A 13,651-nucleotide genomic window follows, 5' to 3' on the forward strand; every position below is an offset into this window, starting at 1 on the left:
GCTTCCCACAGTTAGATTTGTGGATTATATTCCCCTTTTAACATGTGCCTCGGTCCTCTTATTCCTATAAATTGGTATTTGGATCTTGAGGCTTAGTGAGATTCAGACTTAATTGTTTTAGCAAGATCATTTCACAGTTGGTGATATATTCTTCATTAGGACGCACATAATGTTTGATTGTCTCTCTTTTGTACCCTGAGCCACTATACATGCTTAATGTTCAGATGATTTAGTTATTTAGGGGTTGCAAAAAGTAATATTCTTCTTCTCACTTTTCTTCTTCATTTATTAGTTGGAAATCATTTATAAAGAGAAACTTTGCCTCAACTATTATTTGATTATGTAGTATAAAGTTCATATAGGAAAGGCAGGTTAAAGAATTCTTTCCTTTAACTTCCTGATTTTCTAAATGAATAACATCTTCAAGGTGACCAACTAGCTCTGTGTGTGTGTGTGTGTGTGTGTGCAAGTGTGCACGTATGTGTGTGATACTGAACTCATGAATTTAAACATTATTGATGTGTTCAGACCTCCCATAGATATTATCCTTATTCATCCTAAAATCATCTCGTCTTTAAGACAACTCTTCAAGTTGGCTTCCAAGTCCTCAAAAGATACATTTTTGAAGTCTGTTAACAAGAAGAATTTGGGTGGAAGAAAAGACCACAAAGAAAATAGGAATTTTGCACCAAAAAGATTTGGTTTGGCTGGCTTAAGGAATTTTGTTTTTTAGTCTGTGCATACCATATTTCACTGGAAATTGAATTTTCTTTAATATTGTGAGTCTCATGCCAGTGTGGGTGGCAAGATTTACCAAAGACAAGCACTATTAGAATGTGAGTCATAGAAACTCTACCTGACTGAAGAGAAATAAGAGGTTGTCTGACAGGTCCAAACTATCTTTCTTGCTGGGAAATAACCATGACTGGCCTTGAAGAGGAACCACCCTCTCCTGTAGGTGATGCATAGCTGAGCTTTGGCAATAATTTACAGTCTCTGGAGCATTGGTGCTGTCTGATATGTCCTCAAGCCTCTTTGCCGTTAATTGCAGCTTCTCTTACTAGACTCTATGTTTAACCCCTTTGAAACTGTTTAGTATAGGGAAGTGTTTGCTTTCTCAGTGAAATATTTTAAACACACAGAAAAACAAAAAGGGTAACATTACAAACATCTGAACAAGATGTTTGTTTAGATCTGAACAATCTAAAATTCACAAGTTTTAGGGGCACCTGTGTGGCTCAGTCGGTTAAACGTCCAACTTCAGCTCAGGTCATGATCTCACGGTCTGTGGGTTCGAGCCCTGCAGTGGGTTCTGTACCAACAGCTGAGCCTGGAGCCTGCTTCGGATTCTGTGTCTCCCTCTCTCTTTCTGCCCCTCTCTTGCTTATGCTCTTTCTCTCTCTCTCAAAAATAAACAAACATTAAAAAATAAAATAAACTCTGCCCCAATTTAAAAAAAATAAAGTAAAATTCACAAATTGTATTATTTTGTCATACTCGCTTTAGACCATTTTTAAAAAGAAAGAAATATTAAGCATATGGTTCTCTTTGTTCTCTATACTAGTCCTGTTTACCTCTCTCATTGTAGAAGCAGTTGCTTCCAATGTTGACATATCCTTTATTCGAATGTTGACATATCCTTCCTGTGCATATTTTTATGCTTATGCTTTAGATGTACATATCTATGAAAAATATTTAGAATTGTATGTTTTCAAAGTTTATATAAATGTTATAATACTGCATGGCATCTCATCCACTATCTTGCTTTTCTCACTGAACATTTTGCTTTTGTAATCTATCTATATTGACATATCAAGTTTATTGACTTCACTGGTACATAGTAGTCCATCATTTGAATATACATGAATGTATTTATGTATTCTCTTATTAGTGTACACTTACGTATCTCATTTTTTCCTATTGCAACACAGTAGAATCCTTGAATATGCGTGTGGGAGAGTTTCTCTAAGGATATATGTGGAAGCAGAATTCCTGGGCACAGTGTATCATAAATCTTCAACTTCACTAGATATTACCAAATTACTCTCTGATGTGGTTATATTAATTTATATGCTCACAAGCAGGGGTTGCAAGTTCCTATTTCCCCCATAGTGAGTGTGATGAGACTTAAATTTTTGTCAATCTGATGGATATGAAGTGGTATCTCATTGACATTCTAATTCTTTATTTGCCTGATTACTAATTAAGTTGAATATCTTCATATATTTATTGGTCATTCTTTGTTTTTTCTTCTTCTTCTGTGAGTTGTAGGGCAGTGCTATTGAAAATGTTAGAGGGTCGGAGTGTGTGGGTGGCTTAGTAGGTTAAATGTCTGACTTCAGCTCAGGTCACGATCTCATGGTTCTTGGGTTTGAATCCTGCGTTGAGCTCTGTGCTGACAGCTCAGAGTCTGGAGCCTGCTTTGGATTCCGTGTCTCCCTCTCTCTCTGCCCCTCTCCTGTTCGTACTCTGTCTCTCTCTTTCTCTCTCAAAAACAAATAAACATTAATAAAAATATGAATGCATGCCATAGCAAAAATCAAACTTGAAAGGTCACCACAGAATTTCAGAATAGGGCAAACCTTAAATAAATTTAAAAAAATGTCAGAGGGTAATGACTGTAATGGGGATAGTCAGGGACTGGCAGTCCTCACTATCCTTCTCCCCAATTTATATCTTTACCTTAAATCCATGTGACTTCCCATTCTCCTGTACATTTCTTGTGTCAGGTATCCAAGAGAATAATATAAGGCATATCAACTAAAGAAGAAAAATAGAAAACAAACTCAAGGATAGCCATAAAAAGTTCTCTGTTCCCTAACAGAGACACTGAAATCTGCTTGGGCTTACGCATTTAGCTTTTAGGCTTTGACTTCACACTCCATAACTTTGCTTTTCAGGGTCTCCACTTCTCTCTTTCCAGTCTCCGAAGGTACATCTTCATTGTCTGGTGTTTTGCGTAGATGAACAGATTATTCTTGGAGGTGGCCTATATTGTGAGTAAGAACAACACTGGGGCTCTGGAATCAGATACTAATTTGGTTGCTGTTTCTGTCACTTAGTAGCTTTATCAACTTGAAAAAGTTTCTTAACCATCCTAGACTTAGTTTCTTCAAGATAACAATAGTCCCTACTTCATGGTGTTGTAATAATGATTTATGGAGTTAATATATATAAGTACTGAGAACAATTGGGCACAGTAAGTCCTCAATGTCAGTTATAACAAATCATCCTAAAAAACCACATAAATAAAAATATGCTATTTAAATTCAATATTCTTATCTTGAGTGAAGAACTTTGAAAGTCCATATGACATTCCTGTAAGTGGATGTGATGTTTTCCGTGAATAATAGACATAGCAGTAACTTTAGGGTGATTTAAGTGAAAATGATTCAAATGCTAACAGAATTTCAACTTGGTGCTGAGGAAGAGATGACTAAATTATGAAAACTTTCATTCATTCATTCATTCATTCATTCATCAAGCATATATTATGACTTACAACATGCCATGAATGAATGTTCTGCGCAAGACGATGGAGAAATAAAAGGGTTAAATGATGCTTAGTATCTGCCATTAAGAAACATTAAGAAGTTGATAGGGGAAAAAGCTGCATAAGCAAATTAATTAATTCAAGAAATTTTACAACAAGGATACGGTAGGAGCATAAAGGAAAGAGTTGCCAATTCTACATGAACATGTTGGTAAAACTTCCATAGAGAATAGGTAATGAGGAGGGAGACCTCTCCAGTGCCTTTCAACTTCCAATGGGTAGTTGCTGTTGGGTTGAGCCAGCAGGGAGCTCTGGGGTTAAAGGTGGTATTGGAAGAAGAAGCCTGGGAACATAGTCAAGGTAGGAGGGTGCTTGAACCAGGTAGTCTGTGGCTTCATTGTCAGGCCAGAGATGCCAGGTAGTCATTAGGAGGATCCAAAGTCATGGTCAGGATTGTGAAACCTGGTTCAAGGCACAGCCAAGGCCTATCAGGCAATGACAGTGGAGTTGGAGGTACACCCCAAAGAAATAAGAGGGTGTTGTCCAAGATCTAGCTGGTGATTTAGGCTCATTCAATCAACGAGCCTCTTTGACTATACTGAGTGCAGGCCTTGGGATAGTATAAAGTTTTGTCTGCCAAGGTGAACAGATGTCACCTAATTTGCCATCTCATAAGTCTGGTTTCCTGGTTATTTTTCCTTTTTATTCTAGTTCATGTGGGTGATCTCATCCTTAGCATAATTTTTGCTAATATGCCTAAAATTTAAAAATCTTGCTTAAGAAGAGTCTCATTTCCATTCAGCCATATTCAGACAGTAAAATACATGAGTTCCCTGTATTATGTGAAATGTATCCTGTGGAAATTGTGTTTAGTGGTTTTGGTGTAAAATTGCATCATCCTATTTAAGGGCTTAATGAGGGATTCGGGGGAAGGTGACCAAACAGTGATGATACAATGTGGAGGGTGGCCCAAAAGGAGAGTTGCTTGATATCTGAGCTACTGGATTAATGGACCTGATTTAAATGCTAGCATAATGTCCAGTAGTGACATCTATCACCTAATGCATGCCTGGTGGAGCAGTGGCCCATTTGGAAAATAACCTGCATCGTATGCCTTGCCTTCTTACTTGTGCTATTAATTTGCTTTCCATGGATCAATGACTGTAAAGTGTGATAAGAATTTTGGCCAGATCAAGAATGAGTTATCAGTATCTATAGAAATGGCCTGCTTTCTGGCAGAGCAGTAATACTCGTGTAACTTTGTTGAAGTTCACAACTGGGGAGAGATCATTGAACCCAGGCACGAACTTCGGAAGTCTTTGAAAGCTTCTCATAGAGTTACCTTCTACTTCATGATTTGAGGCTAAATTCAGAGGTCGTCCTCTGAAAAATTAGAAACCTCCCAAACCAGCTCATTTAAAATAATATTACTAAATAAAACCTGCAGACAGATTTCTTATCATTAATTCAAAGAACACCTGTCTGTCTCCCTTTATATCTTCTTAATAAATTACTTTTACCCCCTAGACAAAGACATCCTCTGTCACTCTGCCAAGGCCTTACCTACACACTGGATCCACATTAATAGAAGAACACAGATGGATGCTAATTGCTGCCGTAAGAAAACTTAGCCTTCCTGGATATGAGGAAATTAGCTTCTTTGCAGTGTGGGTCTTTCCTGGAATCCATAGTCCGAGATGGCACAAAATTACTCTGAATCTAAGGTATTGAACTGTGCAGGAAGAACCTTGCTCACACACTAAGAATAGTCCTAAAATTCTATATTCTCAACTTCCTACCCTAGTGGAAAAGCTTAGGACTGAAGACAGAAGCCAGCTCAGCTTTTTTAAGTCTGTATGACCTGAAGAAGAAGCTGTGTGTGTGTGTGTGTGGTGGGAGACAATGGAAGGTCATGGTGTGGTACTTAATTTGTTTGAATAACAATCCAAAGCAAAGAGGAAGGTCTACATAAATGTCATGAGCAGGTATGTGAGAGGGTATTACGGGCAAATCTTGAGATATGTCATTGCCAGTTATGTGCTTTCCTTTGTCCTGTAGCAATGCACAGGCAAATCAGACACATTTAAAGGGACGGTGTGGGATGTGTTTCCTTTTATTTTCTCTGTTCTGTTCGTTTGGCTTTATGTGTCCAGTTATAATCTGTTTCCAAAGTGAGAAGTAGAATTTTATAATTGTTCTTTCATCCACTCTCTTCCTAGTGAATCAAGCATTGATTGAATCAAGATTTGATGTCCTTGGAAGCCCATGACATCTTCTCAATCTTGGTTCACTGAGGCTCGGCACTGGGGTATGAAGCAGAGGATAGGAGCATGGTGGCCAGCACGTGGTGAAGGCACATGGAAGAGGAGTGTTGGAATACAAGCGATGGGGCAGACTCTGTTATTCAAGTGTTCATAGCAGAGGTCCTCTGCTCTTTAGCAGGGTGGGGGTTTTAGCAACGATGGAGGCTACCACTTTGAGTTTCTCTCTGCCTGTTGACATGTTCTTTGAAGTGTAGATATTTTATCTGAGTACAGACTGGCTCCTAATTGTTATGGTAAGGTAGAGGTTGCTGAGAAATTTTTGTTTAATGTTTATTTATTTGTGAGAGACAGAAAGTGGAGAAGGGACGAGACAGGGGGACAGAGGATCTGAAGCAGGCTCCATTCTGACAGCAGAGAGTCTGATGTAGGGCTCAAACTCATGAACTGTGAGATTATGACCTGAGCTGAAGTCAGATGCTTAACCAACTGATCAACCCAGGTGCCTCCAGGGTTGCTGGGAATTGTATTGAACTATTATGGTAACTAGATTAGCCTTAATCTGTTAGGAGTGCTATCTCAGCAGCTATAGAAGTGGAGAATCTCTGAACCCAAATTTTGTGCTCTATTGGATAAATGGTCTAGGAAAGGCAGGGAAGGAAGTTGGAAGGTTTTTTTTTTGAGGTCTTTAAGTAGCATTCTACAAAATAAAAATATAAAGAAGCTAGTAGAGTCAGAAGCTACGAGGATTGGCTCTTCTATGGAGAGACATGATTTCCTTGATGATCAAAGAGGCAGTAGCTGGTACATATGTTGGAGGGGGACAGTGGTGGAGAGGGAATACACTTTTTTTTTTTTTTAGAATAATCACAAGTAGGATAATGTTTTTGTCTGGGGGAGGGGAGAAGTCTGAAATAAAGTCATAAAGTCCATTGCCAGAATATCCCCTTTTAGGTTTAGAGTTGGAAAAGAATGTATTAGATCTTCACATCACCTTGACCTATTCCTAACTCTTAAAGTCTCTGATGATTATGGTTAGAGGTTTTTAAAAATAATTTTATTCATTTATTTTTAAAGTAATATATGTGCCCAGTATGGGGCTCAAACCTATAATGCCAAGATCAAAAGTCACAAGTTCCACTGACTGAACCAACAGGTGTCCCAATGGTTAAGGTTTTTTTGTTTTTTTGTTTTTGAATTTTCATTTATTTTTTAAATATCATTTATTGTCAAATTGGCTTACATATAACACCCAGTGCTGATCCCAACAAGTGCCCTCCTCAATGCCCATCACCCATTTTCCCTCCCCCTCCCCCCCCACCATCCATTGTCAGTTTGTTCTCTGTGAGAGACTCTTAAGAGTCTCTTGTGGTTTGCCTCCCTCCCTCTCTGTTTGTGATTATATTTCACCTTCCCCTCCCCCATGGTCTTCTGTTAAGTTTCTCAAGACCCACATATGAGTGAAAATATATGATATCTGTCCTTCCCTGACTGACTTATTTCACTCAGCATAGTACCTTCCAGTTCCATCCACGTTGCTGCAAATGGCAGGATTTCATTCTTTCTCATTGCCAAGTAGTATTCCATTGTATATATAAACCACAGCTTCTTTATCCATTCATCAGTTGATGGACATTTAGGCTCTTTCCATAATTTGGCTATTGTTGAAAGCGCTGCTATAAATATTGGGATACATGTGTCCCAGTGAATCAGCAGTCCTGTATCCCTTGGGTAAATTCCTAGTAGTGCTATTGCTGAGTCGTAGGGTAGTTCTATTTTTAATTTTTTGAGGACCCTCCACACTGTTTCTGGTTAAGATTTTAAATGGAGTCATCTAGGGTGGTTTGTGGATGAGAGTTTTTCAGGTTGTGAAACAGAGCCCATCATCCTAGAGACCAGAGGCTTTTGAATCCTTGACCCCCGGGCCTCTTTAGCAGAGTTCTGGGACTCTAATAAGACCTACAGCATCTTCTTGGTCAGCTGAAAACTGGGGCTGGATAGCTAAAGAGTTCTTGCACCAACTATGTCCCAAAGCCTGGTGGTCTCCCATTGTCATCCATTTTAGATTGAGTTTAATGCCTTTGGGGGCCATAGCTAAGCAGGGAGAAGAGAAGACAGGGATTCCACCTCAGGCTGTTAAGAACTTATTTCTTGGTCTGAGCGCACAGTGGGCCTATTGCCATTAGCCAAAGTTTACTCAGATCAAGGAATTTTGTGATACCAGGATTGGTGAAGAGATGAGGCTATCATCTATGTCCTGTGGTTCTCAAGCCTAGAGAATCATCAGAATCACCTGATGGAGCTTTTAAAATTTACAGAACTTGGAGCCTCTAGAACTTGTTTTACAAAAACAAAAAAATTAACCTTCCTGACATGGTTCTTTCTTTTTTTTTTTAATGTTTATTTATTTATTTATTAATTTTTTTGAGAGAGAGAGAAGGAGAGAGCGAGTTCAAGTGAGCGAGCATGAGTGGGGGAGGGGCAGAGAGAGAGGGAGACACAGACTCCAAAACAGGCTCCAGGCTCTGAGCTGTCAGCACAGAACTTGACATGGGGCTTGAACCCATGAATTGGGAGATCATGACCTGAGCTGAAGTCAGATGGTTAACCAACTGAGCCACCCAGGCACCCCCTGACATGGTTCTTATTATCAGCCAGGTTTAGGAAACACTATATAAAATAACTTTCAGATCCAGAATGTTGAAGAGAGTCCTGTAATTTAGCAAATTAATGTTCTTGTAAAACTGATGAAGATTGCTGGGGCCCTGAAGATCCAGGGCCCCAGAAGGGTGACATCAGAGGGTAATTAAGTTGAAGCTATTGTCATATTTTATACACATTGAGTTTCACATTCATCTCGATACTTATGGAGGCCCTTGTTTTCTGAAGTAACACCTAGTGATGAGAACTTCCCTTGGGATCCATCAGAGCACCTTTGTGACTGGCAGGTGGGTGGGAGGACAACTCCTGGGCTTCCTTCTCTGATGATATTTCCGAGTAGTCATCATGACCTGATGTTCTAAGAGTCTTTCCTGGTTTAGATATGAAGGTGTGTACCTGCCATCTTTTTATTATTTTTTTTAAGAGAGACAGAGACAGTTCAAGTAGGGGAGGGGCAGAGAGAGGGAAAGAGAGAGAATCCCAAGCAGGCTCTGCACTGTCAGCTCAGAACTGGACATGGGGCTTGAACCCACTAACCAGGGAGATCACGACCTGAACTGAAACCAAGACTCAGAAGCCTAACTGACTGAGCCACCCAGATGCCCCCCCCCCGCCATCTTTAATTTCATAAGGATGTATTCTCATTTATACCTGAGGTTAAAGATTTTTTTTAATGCTTATTTATCTCAGAAAGAAAGAGAGAGAGAGAGAGAGATTGCAAGCAGGGAAGGGCAGAGAGAGAGGGAGACACAACTCTGAGATGTCAGCACAGACCCCATTGTGGGGCTTGAACTCATGGACTGTGAGATCATGACCTGAGCTGCAGTCAGACACTCAAGTGACTGAGCCACCCAGGTGCCCCTATACCTGAGGTTAGAATACAATAAGGTATAGGAAATCCCTAAGTAATTTTCTTCCCCTTAATTAATAGACCAGGTAGGATCAAATAGGGAGGGAGATGAAAAAAGTATACAATGATCAAGGCAGAAGGAGTAATGGTGATGGTAGAGATGATGGTCAGCTTGGTTCATTGGTGATGGTCATGGTGTAGGAATGGTGGTTATAATTCAGGCAAACGCCTGAGATAGTAGCTATTGCCAGGGGCTGGCTTTTTTGATCTTTTTCTCATGATAAGTAGTGAGTCAGCTACTTTTAAAAGGCTAAGAACAGAGTGAACAATATAAATCAAAGTTTTATAAATTAAATATTTCCAGTTTGACTCACACTATCATTTCAGTGGCATTAAATCTTTATTTCTGAATGACCTTTCCTTGTCAGTGATGGAATATTTTAGCCTTAAGTCACTCTGCCCTGTTTGCCTCTGTAACATACAGTTACTTTGCAAAGGAACACCTAAATGATTACTGGAACTCATTTAAAGAGTCATTTTGTTATGAGTAATTGGCACATGTGACAATTTACTAAATATTTCTATTTTTCATCAGATAAAATTTTTTAGACTGAGAGTTCTAAGAGAAATACTATACCATGCCTGAGGCGACATAGCTCATTAAGAATAAATTTAAGACATTTAAGTTTAATATTTTAAAATATTAAAAGATAAATTATATATTTCATTTTTCCCTCAGGATATTGACAGATTATTCAGTTAGGAAATGAAAATTAATAGCAAAAATGTGATAATAACATTCAAGATATTAAAATGACAGAAATAACATTTTGTAGCAACATGAAAGTTTTTCTCTTTGAAATTTAAAAATGCTGAAGATAGGGTACCAGAAAAAACCAGAATGCTTATGAAAGAGAATAGTTTCATGTAAAGCCGATTAAAATGTACATTCTACTACATACTCTCCAATAAAAAACCCTAGAAACAGCTTAATCCAATAACTTAAATTATTCTAATTTTCCTATGCTTGTTTTTAGTATTCTTTTTTTGTCATTATCATCATCATCCTGTTATTTTTTTGTTGAGCAACTATATGTTTGGCACTACACTGGACATTTTATATAGATGATTCCTCTTAATGCTCACAAGAGCCTGTGTGATGTCTGTAATTGTCTCACTTTTACAGATGTAGAAACTGAGGCTTAGAGGTTTTTAAACAATTGATTCAAGGGCACAGAGCCAGTAAGTGATGGAGATAGGGATGAAGCCGAGATCTGATTAAGATCAAGATTAAATTCTTAACTACTATGAGATTCTTGTGCACAAACATACATTTTTTTTTTAACAGAGTATCTGAATTCTATTTTGTTTTCACTTAACAGTATCACAAACATTTTTCACGTTCGCTACACAATCTTAATCATCCTAACAACCTGTGAACATTGGCCAGGATCCTCCACTGGGATGCACTGCCCTCTAGTGGAATTCTGTTCATAAAGCTCTTTTCACCCTTTCCCCAGCCCCCAGGATGAAAAGAGGTTTTCTACTGCATCAGTCTCTATAGTTACTATTTTATTTTAATTAGAATAAAATATTAAAAAGTCTTTTTTCCTGTCTTCTTTAATATGATTATTTCCAATGGGCAGGGGGTGGGAAAATCAAGAGAACCTCAGAGAAGCTCAGACATGCACTGTAAGGAATGAGATAAGGATTCATTGTTCTTGGCATTGAAATCAACATGGCTTCTCTGTTCCCTGAAGTAACAGGATATTTCAAGCATCTTCCTTCAAATTACATTAACGGCTTGAGGACATGTCCTTCAGTGTTAGGACTAGCACTGAAAGACAAAGTAGACTCTCTTAGGATCCATACCAAACTTGAAAATACATTTACATCATAGGGAATTAAAACAGATCAGAATGTGTTATCCTCTGAGCTGGCATTAATTTTTCAGTGTTACATATTTCTCTAATGAATATCTTTCACTTTAATACTGTTAAAAATCATCATAGTATTAAAATGCATAATTGTGTGGCTTTGGTTAGGAAAGACTTGGGTTAATATTGTATTGTTTCGGAGAAAACAACAGGAATAGTTTTTTTGATTTTTTCAAGTGAATTAGGCCATTATTTCTGCTATTGTTCATAAAAAAAAAAAAGAAAAAAAAATCCCTGAGCAAAATTGCTGATGCTATCTCCTGGAAAAGGGCTGACTGGTGAGTTATAATTGTTTTGTGTGCAGCCAGTGGGGCATACTGTGGAGAGGAGGGGGAAACCTGCCCGTTTTATCTTTATTCGAGAGCTGCCTCTTTAAAATTAGATGCCTTTTTACGCTTAGTGAATGACCAATAGGAAAAAGGAAGAACAGCAAGGACAGGCTTATATAGCATGTATGGTACTTAATAAAAGATAAGAGTTGTTCAAGGGTCCTTAAGGAAATTACATCTCTTCATGCCCTATATTAAAATTGTTGATTTCCTCTGAGCTTAGATTTCAGGAGGAGGGAGAGGATGGTGAGAACCAGACAAAAACATTTTTTAAGACAAATGGGCTAACAAGTAGTTCACAAATAACGTACTCATACAAAGGGTAACAAGCCTATGACAAAAATGCCCTTTAGGTGTAGAGGTATAAGGTAGGTAAAAATAATGGAATATATATTTAATAGACTCATTTCATTCCCTGAGAGTTTTTTCTTTCTGTCCAGTTTTCTTGAGGTATATTTGACATGTAACATTGTATGAGTTTAAGGTGTTGACTTGATGCATATTCTAAATGATTAGCTCCACAGTGTTAGCTAACACCTTCATAATCTTGTATAATTGCCATTTCTTTTTATGGTGAAACATTTTATAGCTACTCTCTTAACAACTGCCTAGCACACAATACAGTAATGTTAACTATAGTCACCTTACTATATGTTAGATCCCCAAAACTTACTCATCTTATCACCAGAAGTGTATACCCTTTGACCAACACCTGCCTATTTCCCCTATCACCCAGCCCCTGGTAACTACTACATGAGTTTGGCTTTTTTAGTGATATCATACAGTATTTGTCTTTCTCTGTTTTATTTCACTTAGCATAATGCCTTTGAGATCTATCTGTGTTGTCATAAATGCCAGGATTTCTTTCTTTCTCATGGCTGAATGACATTCCATTGTGTGTACATACCACATTTCTTTATACATTCATTTGCTAATGGATATTTAGGCTGTTTCCCAATCTTGGCTATGATGAATATATTGTGATGAATATGGGAGTGCAGATAGCTCTTTGAGATCTTGATTTCATTACCCAGAAGTGGGATTGCTGGATCACCTGGTAGTTTTTTGTTTTTTTTTTTTGTCCAAACTCCAGACAGTTTCCCATAGTGGCTTTACCATGACCAATTTACATTCCCACAAGCAGTGAACAAGGATTTCCTTTTCTACACGCCCTCACCAACACTTGTTGTCTCTTGTCTTTTTTACCATAGCCATTTTAATAGGTATCACGTGATAACTCCTTCAAGTTTTGATTTGTATTTCCCTGATGATTAGTGATGTTGAGCACCTTTTCATGTGTCTGTTGATCATCTGCATGTCTTTGGAAAAATCTGTATTCATTTCCTCTGACCATTTTGTAATTGGATTGTTTGTTTTTGCTATTTAATTGTGTGGGTTCTTTATAATATAATTTTGGATATTTACCCCTTATCAGATATATGATTTGTAAATATTTTCTTCCATTCTTAAGTTGCCTTTTCATTTTGTTAGATTTTGTTTTGCTCTGCAGTAGCTTTTTGAAAAAAAGTATTTTTTTAACGTTTATTTATTTTTGAGACAGAGAGAGACAGAGCATGAACAGGGGAGGGGCAGAGAGAGAGGGAGACACAGAATCTGAAACAGGCTCCAGGCTCTGAGCTGTCAGCACAGAGCCTGACGCGGGGCTCGAACTCACGGACCGTGAGATCATGACCTGAGCCGAAGTCAGACGCTTAACCGACCAAGCCACCCAGGCGCCCCTGCAGTAGCTTTTTGTTTGATGTAGTCTCACTTATTCCTTTTTGCTTTTGTTGCCTATGCTTTTGGTGTCATATCCAAAAAACCACTTCTAAGATCAATGCCAAAGAGCTTTTCCCCTATATTTTCTTTTAGGAGTTATCTGGTTTTAGGTCAAATTGAAGTCTTTAATCCATTTTGAGTTAATTTTTGTGAGTGGTGTAAGATAGACGTCCAATTTCATTCTACATGAGTTTATCCAATTTTTCCATTATCATTTATTGAAGAAACAATCCTTTCCCTACAGTGTTTTCTTGGCTCCTTTGTCAAATATTAGTTAACCATATATGCAAGGGTTAGTTTCTTGGTTCTCTGTTCTGCTCCATTGGTATGTGTCCATTTAA

Source organism: Panthera pardus, unplaced genomic scaffold, assembly GCF_024362965.1.
Source record: "Panthera pardus isolate Hobbes unplaced genomic scaffold, ASM2436296v1 HiC_scaffold_16, whole genome shotgun sequence".
NCBI lineage: Eukaryota > Metazoa > Chordata > Mammalia > Carnivora > Felidae > Panthera > Panthera pardus.